Consider the following 16,353-nt stretch of genomic DNA (forward strand, 5'->3'; position numbering starts at 1 on the left):
GAGCCAGGATTTCAACACTTCCTGCTTGACTCAGAGCCTGTACTCCTGTCTAGTCACCCTCGATGCCTCTCACCCACAGCTTCTACCTCATGGGAGCCTCATGGCTTTTAGGCTAGAAGCCTAACAGTCTGTATTCTCCTTGAGACATGGGTGTCCCTACACACAAGGAACAGTTTCCTCTCTTATAAGTGTATTTCCTATAGTTTCTTGGCCATTTGGCTAAGACCAAGTGTAAAAGTGTGTTTTCTCTGTGTGCCATTCATTGTTAACAACTGGTGTTTTCAGCCAAGACTGAAATTGAAATTCATGCTACGGTGTAATGGCTTCTTCTCTTCCTCACCCAGGCAAATAGCAATTAGATTTAATATATTTAATAGATTGAATTATTTAATCTGTATTAAATAGAGTTTGTTTTTTTAAATTAATTAATTAATTTATTTATTTTTGGTTGTGTTGGGTCTTCGTTTCTGTGCTAGGGCTTTCTCTAGCTGCGGCAAGCGGGGGCCACTCTTCATCGCGGTGTGCGGGCCTCTCACTGTCGTGGCCTCTCTTGCTGCGGAGCACAGGCTCCAGACGCGCAGGCTCAGTAGTTGTGGCTCACGGGCCTAGTTGCTCCGCAGCATGTGGGATCTTCCCAGACCACGGCTCGAACCCGTGTCCCCTGCATTGGCAGGCAGATTCTCAACCACTGCGCCACCAGGGAAGCCCAGTAAATAGAGTTTTAATATTATTTTTTGTTGATTTCTTATCTAAAAACGTTATCTAATCATCAGAACTTTGGAGGAGGGAGAAAGCATTACTAACCTTGACTGTCTTAATTTTGGATTAACACTTAATTTCCATAGTCCGTATATACCTCCTTAGGAAAGATAGAATAAATTTGATCTGGTACCCAAAAAGATACAATACCACATCTCACTGTGTTCCATGTCTTTCTGATGGAGTGTCAACAATGGCTCTTTTCCTGGCTTCATTTAGCCTGGCCTGGAACCAGAGAACATTATCTCCATTCCCAGAATGCTCGTGGATGAGGCTGCATGTCAGATTTCCATGCGTTACCCAGGTATGCCAGGACTCTTGCCGCTCACTGTGAATTTACAGTTCTTCCTCTTCCAAACTCCTAGCATTTCTCTTGATGTGAAAAAGCAATTTAAAAATGTACTGTATCTAATATAACACATGGACGTATTCACCACACACACTCTTTTAATGAAAAGGATCGGTACCCTGCCTTTTGCTGACAGTTAACACCAGTGCTTTAATGCCATTTTCTATTATGGATTTATGAGGTGCATACTCAAAGCAAATTAGGGAATAAATCATCGATGACATTGATTGCTTACCAGCTCTCCAGTAAATGTGTGTAATTAATTGTGGGTGTGCTACCTGTCTCTGCTAGTTGAGACCTTCCCACAGCTTTTGGCCTCTCCTCTCTGTTACACTGTTACACTGCTGGGCTTAATGGAGAAGGATTGGTAGCATCCCTGAAGGAGTAGTGCAGCTAAGAGCTTAATCCACCAATACAGCTGATACTCGGAGGTGGAAAAGGAATTTTTGCGTACTCCTTAGGAAAGGGGGTGAGGAGATGAGTGGGGAGGGAGTTTCTGCCTGAGTGAGGCAGCTCATTATTTCAAAGGGTTTACCTGGGTCTCAGTAACACCTCTGGAACTGGTTATTTCTCAACCAGGTTGGCTGTAGACCCAAGTGGTTTTTACTCTGGTGGTCATGCTGGGAAAAGGGCTTGGGCTGCAGGCGTCAGGTAGAGGAACAAGTGGCCCCTGCTCTTGACTGATTGGCCAAAGGGTCTGCTCTTGTAAGAGCAAGTGTCTCCTGTGGATGCAGGTGGGGAGTTCAGTACCCCTCCAGGAGGCAGGGTCTTGAGAGGCAGCAGAGTGTGGTAGGTGGCTGTACTTTCTCTAGAGCCAGCTTGGTTTGAATCCCAGCAATGTCACTTTACTCTCACACTTTAGTATGACCTCTGGCAAGTTATTTAACTCCTCACTCTCAGCTTCCTTGTTTATAAAGGAGGAAATAATAGTAGTAGCTACCTCTTAAGGTTGCTATAAGGATTAAATGAGATAAGTTGTGTGAAGTTCTTAGGCTAGAGCCTGGAACACAACTGCGCCAGCATTATATGGTCACCATTATTATTTATTATTCTGGAATCCATGGGTGTGCTTTTGTGCAAACTCTGTGTGTGTGTACATGTTTTGGGGGGAGTGGGTCCATAATATTCATTAGTCTCAAAGCAGTCCCAGACCTCCTAAGAGTTCAAGGCTCTCTGCCAGAGGAGAGCTCTTTCCTATTTTTAGAGCACTCCTAACTTTTCCTCCCTGCTTTGAACATACTTTTCCACCTGGAATTCTGTGTGGAATATACTGCCCCCAACCGCTCTCCCTCCTTTTCAGTAATAATAATAATACTAACAATGACAATAAAAGCAGCTAATGTTTATAGAGCATCTACTATAGGGCAGGTGTCAACTTGAGTCCATTACTAATTTTTCTCTGAACTCAGTTTCCCATCTTGTATGGCTGTTGTAGAAATTAAATGAGATAGTGTGGGCAGACGAGCTGATATTTTATTGGTATATAGGATATAATCAGTACATCCCCTTTATTTTCCTGCTTTCGGATAATCATTTTGCAATCCACAGTGGATAAGAAGCATGGGGAGAATAAGTCTTTGTTGTTTTTTTTAAATTTATTTATTTATTTTTGCTGTGTTGGGTCTTCGTTTCTGTGTGAGGGCTTTCTCTAGTTGCAGCGAGCGGGGGCCACTCCTCATCGCGGTGCGCGGGCCTCTCACTATCGCGGCCTCTCTTGTTGCGGAGCACAGGCTCCAGACACACAGGCTCAGTAGTTGTGGCTCACGGGCCCAGTTGCTCCGCGGCATGTGGGATCCTCCCAGACCAGGGCTTGAACCCGTGTCCCCTGCACTGGCAAGCAGACTCTCAACCACTGCGCCACCAGGAAAGCCCTCTTTGTTGTTTTAAGACATTAGGTTCTTGGGATTGTTTGTTACTGCAGCATAACAGAGCCCATTCTGACAGATACATTGCTGTATTCTCCAGTGCCCCAGGATAACCAGGTACATGACTAAATACTCAGTGATTATATGTTGACCAATTGAATAAGGGAAAGAAGAAAAGAAGGGTGGGAAGAAGAGGGGAGGAAAAAAGTTGGAGAGAGTTACGATGAGGCTAACTAAAATGACTCACGTGGGTCATCTTTTCTAGAGTCATCTTAAAACAATAAAAATTCTTCCATCTAGAAAAATAAGGACTTTCCAAAGCCTCCAAAAGACTGAGATATAATTATAAACGGCAGGCATATTTGGGTTTGTGATGGGATCCAGGAGTCTTGGGGTATCCTGCTCTTTTACAGGCAGTTATCAGGTTAATCACTGAGTGTGGTATTACCAATCCTCTTTGGTGCCTGTGGTCTCCTAAGGAAAACAGGCTATAGGGATGCTCTGCTGGAAGACTCCTTTGCACGTAGGCCTTGATCCAGTATTGCATTCCTGGTCTTTAACAGAAAAAGCCCTCTCCCCTGCTAGCCCAGTTCTCACTGGAGTGTGACTCGCACCTTTGTGGTCACGTCTGGCCCCACAGGCTCTAGGTCATGAGGTTCACTTGGTCCTCGGCGCACTCCTGGCTGCATGGTCCCATAGAATAAAGAACGAGACCAATTAAAACCAGATGCCTCGCCAACCACCAGGTCCTCTCTCTATTTCTAATCTCCCTAAGCCACACCGTGCTGTTTCTCAGAGCTCAGGAAGACTCTGGCTGGGGATGTAGAGTGTAAAGGACTGCTGAATTATTGGCATTCTTTTGTTCTGAGGAGAATAAACTAGTTTCAGCTAAAATAAGAACCAGATTGCCCCCAAAATGTCTAAGCCTTGGGACTTGCTGGTTAAAAACAACTCCTAGAGTGTTTGAATGAGAACTTTTCCCAAGGATGGCTTTGGTGAAGGAGGAGAGGCTGCCAGATACTGCACTGTTAGCTAAATACCACAGAAAACGGCTCTCTGTTTTATTGCTGCGTGTGTTAAACTATGGAGAACAAGAAGCTGGAAAGCCCAGCCGTAGTCAAAGAATGAAGAACAAAATGCCCCAGCTGTTCTGTTCGGGGAAGGAAAATTCATAAACACAGAAACAGGCAACACATTTTTTGGATCTGGCTCAGCGGCTACTTGGAAGCCATGATGGGGGCAGCGCTCTTCCGGCCACTGAGCAGCGCTCCCCACCTTCTCCCCTCAGATGGGCTGAAGCCGTGTCTCAGTCCCGTTCAGGACCAAGTCCAGCAGCGTGCACAGCGCTGTTCAGCAAGTTGCCTTGGCCCTTTTGGTGACCAATTTCTTGCTGATCTGGGCCTTGCAGAGGGATGCACAACCTAACACGAAACCAGGGCAGCCGCTGATGCTCCTAAATTTGGGTTAAAAGAGAGAAAAAGGACTAAAGAAAGTGGCAAAATGGTGACCCCCCCCCCATTCTCCTGTTAGAATCCTATTAGATCTTCCATTCAAGTCTGGAAAAATTCCTCTGATGACATCTGCTTGACCTCCTGGGCAGTGGAAGAGCGGTGGGGCTTACCAACAAGAGAGCTTCTTCCTTCCCCCACATCCTGCTGCCTCCTGCTCCAGCAGCGCCCATGGCTGCCTTCCAGCTGGGCCTGGCTACTCTTCTATTGGGGACCCCACCCTGCACGTTCGTGTCTGCATCTGGAGGCCCCTCGGCCTCTGGCTGCTGTCCTACTAGAGCAAGACAGACTTTCCCAGCCCAGCAAAGGCGTTGGCTCTGGAGACAAGCAGTTAGAGAGGACTTGAGAAGCTGATGGGTAAGGAATTCCAAGGTCTTAGAGGAGCTCCCAGTGAAAAATGTGGATCAATACTCCTGTTTCTGAAAGAGTTCTTCCTTTATGAATGTTGGACTCTGTTATTCCCTTTGAGCAAAAGCGTGGCATAAAATAAGGAGAATCCATTTCATTCCATTTTTGTTTGTGGATTAATTGCCACTATTCAACTGTTTTTGAGCTACGAAACTGGCATTTTCATATGCTTCCAACTACTATATTACTTTAGCACTGTGCTGGGCACTGAGGATAAAAAGAACAGTAAGACAAGGTCCTTCAGAGAACATAGCATCCAGTAAGGGAGATGGATATTTACTGGATGATTACAGAACATTGTGAATAGTGTAATTGGAGAGGGCATGGCGAATCCTGCTTGACCAGTACTTAGTAACTGCATGCACATGAGCTTCTTTGTTTAAGACTACTTTCTATCAGCTTTTAGAGTGGGGAGAAGAAGGTGTGTAGCATTCCTGTTTAATTCAGCTTTTTATTTTTGAATAATTTTAGGTTTATAGAAAAGTTGCAAAGATAGTACAGAGAATCTTTATACACCCATCATCCAGTTTCCCCTAATATCTCACATTGCCATGCTACATTTGTCAAAACTAAGAAGTTAGCTTTGGTACATTACTATTAACTGAACTGGACTTTATTCAGTTTCACCAGTTTTTCCACTGATGTCCTTTTTCTAGCCACGTTGCATTTAAGTGTGGTGTTTTTAAAATGCGTTTGCAAATTTTTTGATGCCTTCCTCTTGGAAAGTGAGGTCTATGTCCCTTTGCCTTGAAACTGGATAGGCTTTGGTGACAATTTTGGCTGATAGAGTACAGCGGAAGTGACAATACCTAACTTACCAAGTCTACACCATAAGTAGTGATTCATCTTGAAGCCTCCAGTCTCCACATAAGCAGTCAGCTGCCCTGAGCTGCCATGTTGGGAGGAAGCCCAAACTGGCCCACTTAGAGAGACCACACAGAGAGGCCTTGAGACTACATGGAGAGAGATACCCAGCCACACTCCAGCCTCTTCGTTCCCAGCTGCTCCAGCCCCATACTGTTCCAGCTTTAATCACTATCAGACTGCAACCAAGTGAGAGACCCTGAGCCAGAGCTTGTCAGCCAAGTATTTCCTGAAGTCCTAACACACAGACACTGTGAGAGGTATTACAGTGATTATTGTTGTTTTTAAACTACTGTTATGTTGAAGATTTTTGTTATGTAGCAGTAGATAAGTGGAATCAGGTGGCTCCATCAGCAGGTCTTAAATGAGGTATGAGGCTCATTCACGTGTAATAACCTCCCAGATGTTCCACTGTTTCATTTTTCACACATTCGTTGAACACCTATTATGTGCCATGTGCTGGGGGAACTAGGTGACTAAGATAATTTCTGACTTTAACGCATTCACATCAGAAAGAAAAGCAGACAAATGGCCACAGTAAGATATGTTAAGGCAAAGTGTCATGACACAAGAGAAAAGGGACATCTTTCCTGGAGACGCTGTGCTTGAACCAGGACTTTAAGGATGAATCTGAGTTTTCCCCTGGGGAAGGGGATGAGAGAGCATGGGGTGTTTGGGGCTGGGAACCCAGAATAGTTCTGTGTAGCTGTAAACACCGAATTTCTTTGCATGAATGTGTTTTTGGGGTTGGGAGTGGAGTCAGGCATGGAATAGGAAGTAAAAGTGAATAGGGAGACAGAGGTTGAGTTTCCAGAGTGTAATCTGGGGTCCGAAGTGGAATGTCAGCCCTTTTAGCCTGGATCTGATTCTGTTTCCTGAAACTTCTCAAGAAGGTGATGTTTAAATGTTAGTCGTTGGTGTCCTCAGGAATTTGGACTCAAAATATGCATTCACTGTAGGTAGCTTGACCTTCTGGAAGAATAAACTTCGGAAATATCTGGAGGTTAGGGTTCAAAACATCTATGTGAGCCTGTCAAAGTAGTGGTCAAGAGGGTTATGAAGTTTTATTTCTGTGGTTCGTCTTTTCCGTGGAAACAAGTGTATGGGGAGGGGGGAATGGAATGAAAACAGGCATTTTCAAAAGTAAACAGGTGAAAGGAAATCCAATAAACTCTGTAAAGGCAACAACTGAGGGCTGAAGTGGGAAAAGGGTTGAAGGAGAATGAACTCAGTGTGGTGGGAAAAGGAAAGAAGTTAGAGCTGAGAGGAAAGGGGCAGTCGACGGGGTGGAGAGAGAGCCTGCACTTTGGGAACTCAGAGTGTTGTTTGTTCTAAAGTGGTCCCTTCTTTGGTTTAATCTGCTTTGAGTCTGCTTCTGTCCTTTTGAAACAGAAAAGTCTTGATTACTTCTCCAGGCTTATATATACTCCCTCATTTGATTCCTCCCCAAATGCAGATCCTCAAGGAGATGAAATAATATGCTCAAAGTCACACAAGTGGTAAATGGCAGGGCTGGATTTGACTCCAAAGCTGGTGGTCTTTCCAGAATCCGAGGCAACACTTCCCTGATTTTACCTGCCTCTCTGACTGCTCACCTTCTTTCTCTGCTCACTCCCTCTGCTAGCGAAAGATGGCTGATGCCCCAGAAGCCACCATGGGCTCTTGTAAACTCTAAGTTACTGGAAGGCATATCACTGTAGAAGGTTACATCACCTGCTCTTGTCTCTCAACTTAGAGAGAGAGGATATACCTCTCAGCTGCCAAGGCAAGGCAAAGTGTATTAGTCTGCTCAGGCTGCCGTAACAAAATGTCATAGGTTGGGTGGTTTATGCAACAGACGTTTGTTTTCTCACAGTTCTGGAGGCTGGAAGTTTGAGATCTGAGCGCCGGCAGGGTTGGGTTCTGGCGAAGGTCTTCCTGGCTTGCAGAGTGCTGCCATCTTGCTGAGTCCTCACATGGACTTTTCTTGGTGGGATCTCTCTCTTCATCTTCTTATGAGGCCACCAGTCCTATCAGATCAGGGCCTTACCCTTATGACCTCATGTAACTTTAATTACCTCCTAAAAGCCCCATCTTCAAATATAGTCATATTGAAGGTTAGTGCTTCAACATGAATTTTGGGGAGATACAGTTCAGTCCACAGCAGCAAGGGAGACAACACTGCTGTCATTTCACACGTTAGGGAGCTGAGGCTCAAAGAAGTTGTCTCACAGTCAGGAAGTATCCAAGGTGGAGTCTGAGACCAGGTCTCTGACTCCAAAATCCATGATCTCCATTCCCGGAAATTTTGATGCATTATCATTGCTGATGATAATACGGTACAATTACTCAATATATACATAGTGCTTACTATGTGCCCGGCACTGTTCTGGTACTTACAGGTATTAACTAATTTAATCTTCGTGACAGTCCTGTGCTAGACTTTGAAGGTGGTGAGTGCAAAAGTGAAAGTAATTAGAAATGAGTCTTCAGAGCAGGTGGACGTTCACCCTGGCATCTTCCCTTCCTTCAGCTCCTTCCTGACATCCTGCTTGTGCTTCAGAGGCGCTTGATGGCACTTGTCTGGGTAAGAAGTGGGGGGTTGGGGAGTCCAGATCCTCTGATTAAGGTGTGTGATTTGCTTACCTGCACCCTTCCAGGCTCAGCGGCTTCTATGCACGCCCTCCCCATTTCTTAGACTTTCTGGTGGGGGCCCTTTTCCACTGAGGTCCTGTTTCTCCATCTCCCTTCCCGTCTCCTTTGGCTAAGTCTGATCTGTCTCTTTGACAGCTGGACACCTGTTGCCAAGAGAAATAATCCCCATGTGTACAGGGTGTTACGGAAGGGAACAGGGTGGAGAGAGGAGGGAAGGGCTTCCTGCCAGCAGCCCAGTGGGCAGGGGGGAGGAGTAGGAAGGCTGGTTGGGCCGGGAGGGTGGGGCAGATGTGTGCAGGGAGAGGATGTGCCAGGGGAAGGAGTGGGGTCCCGGGGCAGCTGGGAAATAGCAGGGATGGGAGAAGCCCGGAAGCAGAGGGGAAGAGGAGGCAGCTTCCAACGAGCGGGGGAGGGCGGAGCGGCTGGAGCCTGAGGAGGCCCACGGGGAGGGGAGCGGTACTGGTGAAGGAGACAGGGGTGGGTGGTGGTAGCGACTCACGGCTGCACAGCATTTCACGGAACACACAGCACTGTAACCTACGTTGTAATACCAGGGGGCTTCCCGAGGCTACCCACTTTGCTGAAAAGTCAGCTGAGGCTCAAATCATGAAGTGCATAGTAATAATGCTTGTTGGGTGCCCACTATGTGCTGGCTAAGGTAGCAGGTGCTTTTGCACCTGTGAATTGAAGCAATTCTCAGAAGCCAGTGGCAGGAGGTACTTAGACTTAGCTGCCCTTTTGCAGATGAAGAAATAGGCTCCAGCTAATTCCTGCATTTTTGAAATACCTACTGGCCAGTACTAGTTTCCAGGTGCCATACAAAGGCTGGAGGTGAAATCAGTGCAAACATTCCCCCTGGGCCAGGATTGTTCCAAGAGTTTGGCGCACATGATTTCCTTACGTTTTCACAGCCAGGAGATAAGCACACAATTGTCATCATTCCCTTTTTGACAGATGAAGAAACTGAGCCACAGACAGGTTAAAGTGGCACAGGGGTATGTTGTGAATGAGGTTTGAACCTAGGCATTCTGGCTCTAAAGTCTAAGGTTGCATCTATCATGCTGTACAGCAGTGAGTAAAAGAAACACAGCAGTGTTCTTAATTTCGAGTGACTAACTCCAAATCCTGTGTACTTTCCACTAACCCGGACTGCCTTTCAGGTTAATTAAAGGGTCAACGTATACGATCTAAACATAGTGAAAAAGGGACGGTCATGCACCACATGCCGTGCTGAGCCAAACGAGTGGCCCTCTTCCCTGATTGCCGGGGCATAGCCAGACACTAGGACCCCACACCAGGACCTACAAACCAACCATCCAACCTACCAACCAACCAACCAACCAACCGATATGTCAAGGAAGATGCCATGGTCTCTGGTTCCTTGCAGATTAGCCAGGTCTCAGGCACTTGGGCAACATCCACCTCCAGAATAATCTCTACACATAGGGAAGTAAGATATTCAAGTGGTTTGAATGCCAGGCTCAGGTGACAGACCTGGCTTCCATTCTTGTTCTGCCACTTGCTAGCATGGTACCTCCAACTTATTGCTTCACCTTCTTGAGCCTTAGTTTTCTACTGCAAAATGGGTGAAACGGTACCAGTTTTTTTAGGTTTGTTGTCAGAATGCTCAAGGCAGGATCCCTTTATACGGGCTTTGCATTCAGGCCAATCTAGGTTTCAAATTTGGGGTAGGGTGCTTTGCCTTCCTGAATTGCCATTTCCTTTTCTGTCAGACAGGGAGAATGATTTTTAACTTGTGTGCACTACAGGATGATTAAATGAAAGGGCCCAGGACTTTACCTGGCATGTAACAAATATTAAGCAAATGATGATTATTATTCTTGACCATAGGAGTCAATTTTTTTTTTTTAGAGTACATAATACTGAATGGAAAAGTGTTCACATTCTTTTGATAAGAAATATACAATATACATCTTTATATCGTGAATAACTGATTTTTTAGTTGAGGAAGGAAAGGAGGGGTAAAAAGAAGGAAGGAAGCAAAGAGGGAGGGAGGGAGGGAGAGAGGGGTGGATTCAAAATTAGAGTTACTATAGGTCTTGCCACAATCTTTTATTTCTTGTACCATACCATCTATCTCTTCCTTTCTCTGCTGCACCCCACATCCCTTCCTCAAATCAATTTATACATTCTGTTGGACACTTGTTTTGTGTAAAGAAGTGGTCTAGTTAAATAGTTTTTATACAGTGAGTGAGTTTAAGATTAAAGTGTAACTTAATTACAAATGTATAAATATGGCAACTCATAGTTACAGAGAAAAGGGAGAGTGAGTTTCTACAGAAGAGCTAACTATATTTACTTTCTCCCCACAACCTTCTGAACTGGTTTCAACAAAGTCGACTTCTGAAAGGTTTCTATTTAAGTGATTCATCTAAGACATCCTCTAAGGACCCAGTTCCTTCCTGGACCCTACATTACAGGCAGAGGTTTGGGGACAGGAATGTTTGCGTGTGGCTGTGCTTATGTTTCAAAAGCCAAATGGAATTTTGTGCCTCTTTTTTTCTGCGCTGAAACCTTACAGTCACTTTGGGTACTTGAAATGATAGTCAATGTTATAATTCCCTTTCTCACTTTCTTTAATTCTTTTGTTTCTTAACGTCAATCTGTACCAAGGAATCGATGAATTTCTGGTCATGGCAGCTAAAAAAGATACCTAATCTGGGCTTTATCTGGGTCCTCTTTATTATACATCATTCTTTACCTGTATTGTATTCTGAGCTCCATCAGCATCCATTACTAGTCTACACCTCATGTTGATCCATTTTTGTGGACCTGTGCTGAGTTATTCAGCGTCCTCTGTGGGGTCTTTCTTAGAGCAAATGTTTTAAACTTTGATGAAGTCCTTATTATCAGCTTTTTTCTCTTACGGATCATGCTTTTGGTGTCATGTCTAAGATCTTTTCACCAAGCTGTAAGCCCTGAAGATTTTTTCCTATGTATTCTTCTAAAAGTTTTATAGTTTTATGTTTTACATTTAAATCTATGATCCATTTTGAGTTCATTTTTCTATAACCTGTGAGGCTTAGGTTGAGCTTCATGTTTTGCCTATGTCCAATCGCACCGTATGTTGAAAAGACTATCTTTCCTCCATTGAATAGTTTTTGTACCTTTGTCAAAAATAAGTTGGCTGGGTATGCAGTTAGGATAGCTATGTCTTCTTTGTGGAGTAACCCTTTTAACACTTTGTAATGTCCCTCTCTGTCCCTGGTCATTTTCTTTGCTCCAAAGTCTATTTTATTTGGTATTAATATAGCCATTCCTACTTTCTTTTGGTTAATGTTTGCATGGTGTATCTTTTCCCCTCCTTTTACTTTCAGTCTACCTTTTACTTTCAATCTACCTTCATCATTATATTTGAAGTAAGTTTCTTGTAGACGGAACATGATTAGATCATGTTTTTTAATCAATTCTGCCAATCTCTGTTTTTTAATTGGTGTATTTAGACCATTTATATTTAATGTAATTATTGGCTCATTAACCCTGAGCAGTGGTTAAAGTCCTGACTCTCCACTAGGCCCCCTCTGATACCAACCCTATGAGTAGGGGATGGGATCCTTGTTGCCTCCAGGTAAGAGTAGAAGCTCATTTCCCTCCCTGTGTTGAAGGGGAGAAGGGAGAAGGACTCTGGCAGTGATACAAATCTTGGCTTCCTATTTGGCCTTCTCTGAAACCACCCTGGTGGAGGTGTTAAGAACCTTGTTACAGCCTGAGTGGAATTCCTCTATTGCTATACCTAATCCACTATTTTCTTTGCTCCAAAGGAACACCAGGGAGAGTTGCTAGCACTGTTTCTCAGGGTCAATATGCACTGACTCCACAATGACCTGCCTTCCTGTCCTGGGAATGCCTTTCCTTTTTGTCTCATGACAAACTGGTTTGGATCTACCTATTTACTGAGGACTTCTTCTGTGCATTAGACCATGGGTAGGACTCTGAGCCTCAGTCTCTCCTTTGCACACCCAGGATACCCACTGCCTACAAAGGGCTGTTGGGTAATGGAGCAAGTGCTAGAAGATGCCAGATGCACCCTGGGTTAGTCACCTGGCTCCTTGAATGTGCTGAAGTTGAGTCCCCTTGTTCCTCTCTGGGTATCACAATACCTCCTATACTTCCCAGAGTTATTGTAGAAATCTAAGGACATAATGAAGTATAAATGCTAAAACACTGGGGCAAGGGCAGGATTAGTAGTTATTGTGGAATCCAACAGGAATCTTGATTTCAACAAGAAAATTATTAGTAGACACTGCTAGTTGTCATCCAATATCTATTCTCTCTGCTTTTCTAAGAAATATGTATTTCAAATTTGAGCTGAGCTACCCAGAATAAACAATAAAGTTCCCAATGTCTCTTGTGACTAAGCATGGCCAATGGGATGTAAGTAGAAGAGATGTGTGCACTTTCCCATGAGTATTCCTCAAAAGAAAAGAGCATCACCTTCTTTCTTCTTCTTCTTTCCTGTTGAATGAAATTTGGACATAATGACTAGTGCTCCAACAGCCATCTAGAATAAGGAAATGCACTGTAGGAATTTCAGAGTGAGTGGAAGAAGCCTGGTTCTCTGATAGATTCACAAAATTGCAATACCAGCTCTGGACAGTTGATCCAGAATGACTGCATAAGGAAATAAGGCCTTTTGTGTTTAAGCAACAGCTAAATTGGATTTTCTCTTTCTTGTAATTGAACCAACCCTAAACAATAAAAATGCACACTCCAGTAAAAAGTACAGATTTCAAATTAATTGCCTATGATAGAAATGAACATCATTAGCAATTACACAGCCTTAGGAAGATTGGTGTGGGCTAAATATTGATGAAAGCTCTTTTTTTCATTGAAGCTTTACCTGCCAGAATTACAAACTCTTATATGAGGATTTTTCAAAGTCTAATCTGTGAAACAATTGAATTAGAATCAATTTGTGGGATTATTTTTTAACATGGAGATTTCTGGGCCACTCCCCCAAATTATAAGTAGAAATTCTGAAGAAAGGAATCATGATTCTGCATGATTCCCACATGATTCTTGATTATTCCAAAGCTTGAGAACCAACTTAAATGTTGGCTTTTATTTAAAATTTCATTGAATGTTGTCTATCACAGAACCACAGATGAAGAATATTGAAGTGATCTTTAAAGACTGCAGCCATATACTGTCAAACTTAATTTATAAACCCAATCATCTTTTTCTCATGAATAGCAGCTAAAATTTTCTTAAATTTGCTTGTTAAATATTTCCTAACCTTTATTATTAATATTATCAGAAAAACAATTCCATGTGCTTGTGACAATCTGATAATGAAATACATTATAAGTAATTAACAAACAAGCAAAATCCAAGGAAGTTTTCTCTATTTAACTGACAGGAACCATGGCAGCAAAGACTTAGGCAGCCAGGATCACAGAGGGAAGGAAAGGGAAGCACAAAGAAGTGAGGCCTATATTCCGAGTTGATTTTCCCTTTAAGGAATTTGCTGTTCTGAGATTAGTAGCCAACAAGATAAGTAGCTATGAGCCTGAGTAACTGACAAAGCTACTGGTCAACTCACAGAACTGGGGAGACAAATATAGTTCAGGACTCACTAAAGAGGAAGATCCCTGATTAAAAGCACAGTTTTTTGGTTTGGGTCCTCTGAAAGGCTACACTCTAGGAGTAAGGCTTAATTAGAAATAAATCAATGCTCCCAAACACTCAAATGCAACTTCAGTTTAGCTCAGTCCTAAACTGAATTGTGATCCACCTTTATCTTAACTGCCTGATAGAAGAAAAAGTAAATCCTCTCTTGAAGACTATAATAGTACCCAGAGCCTTATATTACACCTCAAGTTTTTCATGTGTGAAGTCTGGCATTCAGTAAATAATTATTAGGTACACAAGGAGATTAAATTAACTGATTGAGAGACCAAACCAATAAAAACAGACTCTACAAGTAAACCCACAGGAGATTCTGTTAAAATAACTGTGATTAATAGATTCAAGAGAATAGAGAACAATGAGGACATTTTTATTGCATGTGAAATTTATAAAATATAAATTTGTAATTTTACATCTTAAAAAAGCAATAGGTAACATTAACAAATTGAACATTGGGTTTAGTAGAAAATTAGGCTCTGCTGAAGAGAGAATTAGTAAACTAAAAGATGCATCAGAAGAAAATGATCAGAGTAAAGAGTGGATTAAAAAAAGATGCAAAATACAAAAACAAGCATAAGAAACATGGGACACAGTAAATGGACTTAACATATTTACAATGGATTCTAAGAAGGGAAGGAAGGGGAAAAAAGATGGATCAGAAGAAATATGTTTTTCCCCACAGCATTAAAAAAAAGAATGAGTGTGAAGAGAATGCACAGATTTAAGATGGATCAATACAAGGAAAACCAACCCAAGTGAAGAATATTAAAACTGATGAAAATAAAAGACAAAGATGAAACCTTAAAATACGTGAGAGAAAAAGACACATTGCCATCAAAGGAGCAAAAATACGCCTGACAGCTGGCCTCTTAATAGAAATAACAGAAATCAAATTCCTTGTCTGCGTCTTCTAAAAACAAACAAACAATCAGGCAAAAGAAAGCCAACCTCGAATTTGATACACAATGAAAAAAAATCTTTATACATGCAGGTGAAATAAGGACAAAGACTTTTTCAGACAAATAAAAATAAGTAGAGTGAATTTGTTACAACCAGTCCTGCACTAAAGAAATACTTTAGGGAATACTTTAGGTGGAAGGAAGATGATTCCAGATGGAAGCATGTAGATTCAGGTCTGGATGAAGAACAGTGGAAATGGTAACTATGTAAGAAAAATTAAATATTACTTATTATTTTTTAAAAAAACAAATGTTTTGTAGAATTTAAAATGTATTTAGAAATAAAATGCCTAACAACAATAATATAAAATAAAGTGGTATAATGGAATTAGAGTATTCTTAGGTCTTGAAAAATCTAAGTAGTAAAAACACAAATTTATATTTGACTTTGATAGGTTAAAGATGCATATTATAATCGCTAGGGTAATCACTAAAAGAACAGTGGAATAATAGATAAGTAAGAATTTAATAGAGGAATGTCAGCAAGATGGCAGAGTAGATATCCCAGCCTCTGTTCCCTTCATTCCCCCCACAAAAAAACAATTAGACAGCTATCCTTGAACAAAAATACCTCTGGGAGAGCTCAGGAGCCTACTTAAGAAGTTTCAGAAACATAGAGGAGCAAAAAACCTGAGAATAACAGCACAAAAAGAGTAGGAAGAATAGTTTCATTTTGCCTACATCATCCCGTTGCCCAGGCTGGCACTGCTGAGCACCAAGAGGGAACTCTCCAGCCTGAGACTTTCCCTAGCAAAAAAGAGGAAAGCAGGGTGAGTGACCAGATTTCACAGCCTTTTGGGTCACTGACCAAAGGATCTGCTTCAGTTCTATGCCAGCCAGATGGCTGGGGAGACCAGCATAGCTGAGATATGTGGAGATGGCTAGGAACAAAGAAAAAGGGCAGGGGCTATCAGTATCAGCCTAATGGCAGGAGCAACCATGGTACCCAGTGGTCTGATATGCAGAAGACCTCAGCAGCCTTCATTGCTGAGGACCTCAGCAGACCTCATGGTAGCCATGTACACCTACCCTCACTGCAGCTTTAACCTCTGAGAAGCCTGCCGTGTTCACCATTGCAGACACCAGCAGCATACCCTGCAGAGGACCCAAGGAACTTTGACTTCTGAAGAAACCAACAGCCAGTGCAGTTGCCTCAGACCCCCCACAGGTTTCAGAACCACCTCAGCCAGCACCACTGCAGGAGCCCTGGTCTTGGCAACACAGCCACCACATGTGTGCCTGCAGCCAGCTCCAGCCCTTGCAAGCTCGTTGCATGCACACTGCCAGCACTGACCACCACCACTGCATGCCCCAGTTCCTTGCCACTGAACTCATCTTTAGCATTCCAATGGCATTTT

General features: G+C 42.9%; 1 long non-coding RNA gene across 1 annotated transcript in view; it reads left to right on the top strand.

Annotated features, from left to right (window-relative positions):
* The first annotated feature begins 8,210 nt into the window (after window positions 1-8,210).
* Window positions 8,211-16,353, top strand: part of LOC309609057 — an 89,389-nt gene continuing 81,246 nt past the window's right edge. Inside the window, exon 1 of the long non-coding RNA XR_014233235.1 lies at window positions 8,211-8,319. This is a non-coding gene — a long non-coding RNA (uncharacterized lncRNA). The remainder of the gene's footprint in view (window positions 8,320-16,353) is intronic.

This window comes from Balaenoptera borealis (genome assembly GCF_965194805.1).
Source record: "Balaenoptera borealis genome assembly, chromosome: 13".
Lineage (NCBI taxonomy): Eukaryota > Metazoa > Chordata > Mammalia > Artiodactyla > Balaenopteridae > Balaenoptera > Balaenoptera borealis.